Source organism: Onthophagus taurus, chromosome 5 (assembly GCF_036711975.1).
Source record: "Onthophagus taurus isolate NC chromosome 5, IU_Otau_3.0, whole genome shotgun sequence".
NCBI lineage: Eukaryota > Metazoa > Arthropoda > Insecta > Coleoptera > Scarabaeidae > Onthophagus > Onthophagus taurus.
Window position 1 is genome coordinate 12,512,982 of NC_091970.1, and position 6,652 is coordinate 12,519,633.

Below are 6,652 nucleotides of genomic sequence, written 5' to 3' on the forward strand. Positions count from 1 at the left end.
CAACAATAAGGATATAACCTCAAAAATATTAATTTTTGTAGCATACTGTTCAGTGGGAAATTAAAATTTCAAGTTAGAAAAAAATTGTGTTAACAAAAATTGTTCCTGAAACAATTCTAAACAAACTTTGTCAACAATTCTTTTTGATTAAATCAATAATTAAGGAGATAACCACATAATAATAATTTTTCCCTTTTTACACATATACACATAATTACACTTAGATGTTTAATTAATAGAGATGTAAATTTTTTTTATTAAGATAATTGATTCAAAATCGAAATTGAAACAAATTTTATTTAAAACATTTTTTGATAAAAACAATAATTATCGAGATAATTAATTTTGATAGCATACTATTCAGAGGGAAATTAAAATTTCAAGATAGCAAAAAAATTTATTAACAAACACTGTTCCTGAAGTAATTCTAAACAAATTTTGTTAACAACATTTTTTGATTACATCAACAATAAGGATATAACCTCAAAAATATTAATTTTTGTAGCATACTATTCAGTGGGAAATTAAAATTTCAAGTTAGAAAAAAATTGTGTTAACAAAAATTGTTCCTGAAACAATTCTAAACAAACTTTGTCAATAATTCTTTTTGATTAAATCAATAATTAAGGAGATAACCTCATAATAATAATTTTTCCCTTTTCACACATATAAACATAATTACACTTAGATGTTTAATTAATAGAGATGAAAACATTTTTTATTAAGATAATTGATTCAAAATCGAAATTGAAACAAATTTTATTTAAAATATTTTTTGTTAAAAACAATAATTATCGAGATAATTAATTTTGATAGCATACTATTCAGAGGGAAATTAAAATTTCAAGATAGCAAAAAGTTTTATTAACAAACACTGTTCCTGAAGTAATTCTAAACAAATTTTGTTAACAACATTTTTTGATTAAATCAACAATAAGGATATAACCTGGAAAATATTAATTTTTGTAGCATACTGTTCAGTGGGAAATTAAAATTTCAAGTTAGAAAAAAATTGTGTTAACAAAAATTGTTCCTGAAACAATTCTAAACAAACTTTATCAACAATTCTTTTTGATTTAATCAATAATTAAGGAGATACCCTCAAAATAATAATATTTCCGTTTTTATACATAATTACACTTAGATGTTTAATTAATAGAGATGTAAATATTTTTTATTGAGATAATTGATTCAAAATCGAAATCGAAACAAATTTTATTTAAAACATTTTTTGATAAAAACAATAATTATCGAGATAATTAATTTTGATAGTATACTATTCAGAGGGAAATTAAAATTTCAAGATAGCAGAAAATTTTATTAACAAACACTGTTCCTGAAGTAATTCTAAACAAATTTTGTTAACAACATTTTTTGATTAAATCAACAATAAGGATATAACCTCAAAAATATTAATTTTTGTAGCATACTGTTCAGTGGGAAATTAAAATTTCAGGTTAGAAAAAAATTGTGTTAACAAAAATTGTTCCTGAAACAATTCTAAACAAACTTTATCAACAATTTTTTTTGATTTAATCAATAATTAAGGAGATAACCTCAAAATAATAATATTTTCGTTTTTATACATAATTACACTTAGATGTTTAATTAATAGAGATGTAAACATTTTTTATTAAGATAATTGATTCAAAATCGAAATTGAAACAAATTTTATTTAAAACATTTTTTGTTAAAAACAATAATTATCGAGATAATTAATTTTGATAGCATACTATTCAGAGGGAAATTAAAATTTCAAGATAGCAAAAAATTTTATTAACAAACACTGTTCCTGAAGTAATTCTAAACAAATTTTGTTAATAAAAGTTTTTGATTTGATCAATAATTAAGAACATAACCTCAAAAAAGTTTTTATATACAGGGTGTATCTGAATGACTGCAACAAACTTCAAGGGGTGATTCTTTAGTGAATTTTAAGGGTACTTTCATATATGAACCATGGGCGACTTCGACTCCCCTAAGGAGCTACATCCCTCCAAAAATGGCGGAAAATTTTGGTTTAATTTCTTTTTCTCAAAAACCATAAACGCTAGGAAAATGAAATTTGGGGAATATGTTTAACTCATAATAGGGCACGTTTTGACCCTATTTGTACTTTCAACCTACCCTTCTAAACTACTACTAAATGTAACTACCCCCGTTCAATTTATGCCTAGGTTTTTTTTATGGAGATGATAAATGCATTGGACAAATTTCAGTTAGATAGATAAAACTATTCTAAAACTTTTTTGTAACTCTGATGTTCTTCTAAAATTTTATAATTTCTGAGAAAAAAAATAGTTATTTACTCACTAACTATTAAGCTGTAGGGTTGTTAATCGAGGTGGAATGAATTTTTAAAGAAAAAATCTTAGTAGGCTTTGCAATCTTTGTCATAAATATTTTTGACGTTTAATGTCAGGTTTTCTTATTATTATTATTGTTTTATTTAAAATTTTGAAACGTCGAGTGAACAAGCGTAAATGCGATAGAACTTTATTTAAAAATTAATTTGAAAAACATCACTAGTTATAAGTAAACTATGTATGACTATTACCAACCTAGCGGGTTTACAATTCCTAAAATTTCAAATTTGAGGCATTTAACAACAAAAAGGATTTTAACTCAAAAAATAAAAACGGTGGATGAGAATGATATTAATAAAAATTGTTTATTATTAATCGCTAAAACATAATCTAGGAACGATTTCTTTCCAACTATTTCGCATTTTAAGTTATAAAGCATAAAATGAGAAACTCTGCTAGACTGGCACTTGATATTAATTAAGAAGTGATTTTAACCTCAATGCCGAAAATGCCTGTTTTAATAAGATATTGAGACCAAATGAAGGGTCCAGGGGAAAAACGTGATAAGTCACAAATGCGTAATTTCATAAGAGAACTATTTTAAAGTTACCAGACTTTTTCTAGGCCGATGGGAAGTAATTCTTCGATTTTGCTATGGTAATTAATATTCGAATTTATTTTTTATTGATTCTGTGAACACGATAATTCTTAAATGCTTGCGTTCTACGCGTAAATAAAGTCAGACTAGGGTAACAAATAGAATTGCAATGCAAGAAAACGGCAAGTCCCACACTTATCATCTTTTTGCTCTTTACCAAAGAAGAGTTAATGGAAAAAAATTTAATATTGTTTGTTGTTTTTCAAAGAGATAATGGTTTTTTGATATTTAGAATTGGAACTGTTATATGTGGAAAAATTCGATTATATTTGGATTTAAATTTATGTAAATTGTGTAGGAGATCGGCTTTAAGTTTAGGGAATATGGGATTAAAAAGTAATTGGCTTTCAATATCGATGGCTAAAAAAGTAGAATTGAAATTGTGAGTGTTAATGGAAAATTTGTGTCCTAAACTAAATAGTTCTATTTCTGAAGATGATAGTGAATAGTCAGAGAGGTTAGTGTATTTAGGCGCGAATGTAAAATGTGATTGTTTATTATCGTAGGTGATATTATAATTGTTATTATTAATTTCTAGTCGTTTGATATTAAAGTTATCGTTAGAATCCTTTGAGTTAGACTTACTGTATAGAGCGTTGTTCTTTAATAAGCTTAATTTTTTATTTTTATTTTTAATGTCAGCTAGGGATTTATGGGTGATTATACAGAAACTATCATTTTTCACATGGTAATTTGAAAATAGTTTTTTTGTTCCAAATTTTGTTTTTTAATACACAAACACGAACTTTAGTTCAAAATGAACCTTGCAAAGTTCAAAATCAAACCGTTCAATTATTGTCTAGCCAGAATTGACTTGTTTTTGTAAAAACGATATGCAGAGGAATGACGAGATAAGCAGAGGAATGATTTTTTTATTTGATACGGCAAAATAATACAATATTAGGCATAATATGCATGTTAAAACCAAAACAGTGAATAAACTTAAGAGCTTAAAACAAAAGAATATTCAATGCAATAACGAAAAAACGTTAACGTTTTACACTTGAACAAGCAGCTTCTTGATCTTCGTCAGAATAAACATCTTCAAACTGTAGCTTATTTTGAACTTTTATGGAACCGCTGATATATCTGCTTAAAGGAGTGTCCTCATCATCACTAGACGTGTCACTAAAGATAGTTCATCATTAAGCCCAATTTTGTTGAATTTAAGGGAAACAATGAAGTATTTTTTATTGCCGCTTATGAAAGTGCTAAGTTCATAAAAGTTTAATCTGATGCTACTTTCATAATCTTCTTTTTTTATTTGGTGTACTTTCATTGTTCCTCTAAAAGTTTGTAGCAAAACATTCTTAAGTTTTTGGGACATTTCATTAATTTTGTCTGCATCAATCTGATAGTAAGTAATGTTTTGGCACAGGTTATTCAACATAGCTTTTATTTCGACCATATCTGCTCCTTGACCAACCAATCTATCTAACGTCCTTTTAGTAACTCCTCCTATCCCGTCAGGTGCCCCCTTTCCGTGACCAGCTTCTAAATAGTTCCAAGTAAAATTTTTTACTTTTGGGTGCAATTTTGGCAACTCGATTGCTAGGAAATAAAACATGGTTTTATTACGGTATTGAGTCGACGGTGAGTCACTAATAAAGTGAACTGAAGCGTATCAACTGTTGGGTAAGAGTTTGTTATGCACTTTATTATTGGGTCTAAATGGCCGAGATATTATGTAGAAGCGATTCTGATAAAGTGCAAAAGCATTGTTGCTGTACCTCATCTTGTTTGGTATATAAAACAACAGTATGTAGAGATATCTGGTTTCTTGATCCTCCGAAGTGGAATGCTTGTATCTCTTCTGCGTATTTCATGTTGTAGTTATCACTAAAATCCATGTGAATAACCGCCTCGGTAATTCGAAGATTCTCTTTAAGTTCTTTGAGTTGTTTGTACTGATGTAAGGATCTGCCTTTGTACTTCAGAAATTGTATAATACTTTGTTTAAAATCAGCTATAATATCAGAAACCTGGCATTCAACTTTCTTCTTTGATGTCTTTCTAACCTGCTTTTCCTTTTGTGATGTCTTGTCAACATACGTGCATTTTTCTGCCATCCATTTGAAGTAGTAACTGCGTTCCCTAGGGTTGTATTCACGGAATGATATTTGCATAGAAATACATTTATCGCATCTCTAGAACTGGTCATTCCTCTGTGCCTGTCATCAGTCCTCTGGATCTCAGTAATCCAGAGGAATGGTGCCAGAGGAATGACGACTTCTTCGTTTATTAGTTTTTAGTTTAGGAAATTGAATGAATCCTAACTTACAAATTGGTCCACGGAAAGGAAACTCATTATTTCGTATTTAAATGAGGGAATGGATGCAACAAAAATATAAATAAATTAAATACACTTACCAGAGGAATGGTCAATCTGTGTGTGACATTAACAATTTGGGAACAAAACGTTAAAAAGAAGACGTATTGTTTTAGTTCGACAACATTTGCTTAGTGACACTCTGCAAGAACTAGGTTGGGAAAAGCATATCTGGTTGCGTGCGAAGACATATCGCCATCTACCATCATATTATTTACGTACATCTTGCGAGCCAGAGGAATGACCGCTAAAGGTGGTAACGTAGTTTCTATCATCTTTTTGAGGGGTGTTTTAAAGTGGAAGATGTTTTTAGACTAGCTTTACTGAAAGTTCAGGTTTGCTTAATCAAAATGTAAAATTACAAATGAAGAAAGTTAATAGATTTTTGTCTAATATGTACATAATGTTAGACGTCTCCAGTTATAACATGCCAGAGGAATGATATTTTGACATGATTTTTTACTATAATTTAATAATAATAAGTATGATTTCATTAACTCTTTAAGAACTCAATATAGCTGGTCTATACTTTTCTAGAAACAATACGATATTTGTAGAAAGTAATTTTTTAGTCGAAATTGTTACCGGTAACAGCAAAAATGATAGTTTCTATAGAAATACCATTATGACGTAATTGTTCACTAAAATTGTTATATAGTTCATCAAATTCTAAGGGGTGAAGTATTTTACTTAAATGGTGATGTAGAAATTTAAGTTTCAAATCTTGAATATCACGATCTCTGTAGTGTTGTTTGATGGTGCATTTGATAAGTTTTCTTTCCAAAATTTTCCTATAAAGTTGAAATTGTCTTGGCAATTTTAAATCGAAAGCTTTAGGCGTTATGTTCAACTTTAATGATTGTTGTAAGAAGAATATGTGGTTATTGGATTTGTTTCGTTTTTCTATTAAATTATAAGAAATTAGATCTACTCCTGAACCCCACCTATTAACTAATTCCATTATATTGTATAATTTTTCTATGTAAGTTCACCTTTTCAAATGTCCGATTTTCACTTTACCGTTATTAATACGTTCCGGTTAACCTTTGTTTAATTTGTTTCTTCTTTTTTTCGTAAATTTAGGTACTGAAGATGAAACATTAGTTTTCGAAACATGTCTACTTGAATAGAATTAAAACATTTTAATATTTCTCAAAGAAGTTTTTACTTTTACATACATCCTATTTTATTATATTTAGAGAAATATGGAGAATTTCATCCCATTTGCTAACATATCTTGGGATACTATTAACCACAAAGAATTATGTTTTTTTTGGACTTAACGGTTTTTTATACTGTTTTAGATGGACTTACCATGTTTTTCCCCTGTACATCTAAACTTATTTTGTGAATATCTCA

General features: G+C 28.2%; 1 long non-coding RNA gene across 1 annotated transcript; it reads right to left on the minus strand.

The window, feature by feature from the left end:
* Positions 1-3,816: 3,816 nt before the first annotated feature.
* LOC139429724 (uncharacterized) lies at positions 3,817-5,530 on the minus strand. The gene is made up of 2 exons (XR_011640279.1): positions 5,335-5,530; positions 3,817-5,058 (listed from the first exon to the last, which is right to left on the minus strand). It is a non-coding gene; the product is annotated as an uncharacterized lncRNA (long non-coding RNA).
* Positions 5,531-6,652: the final 1,122 nt, after the last annotated feature.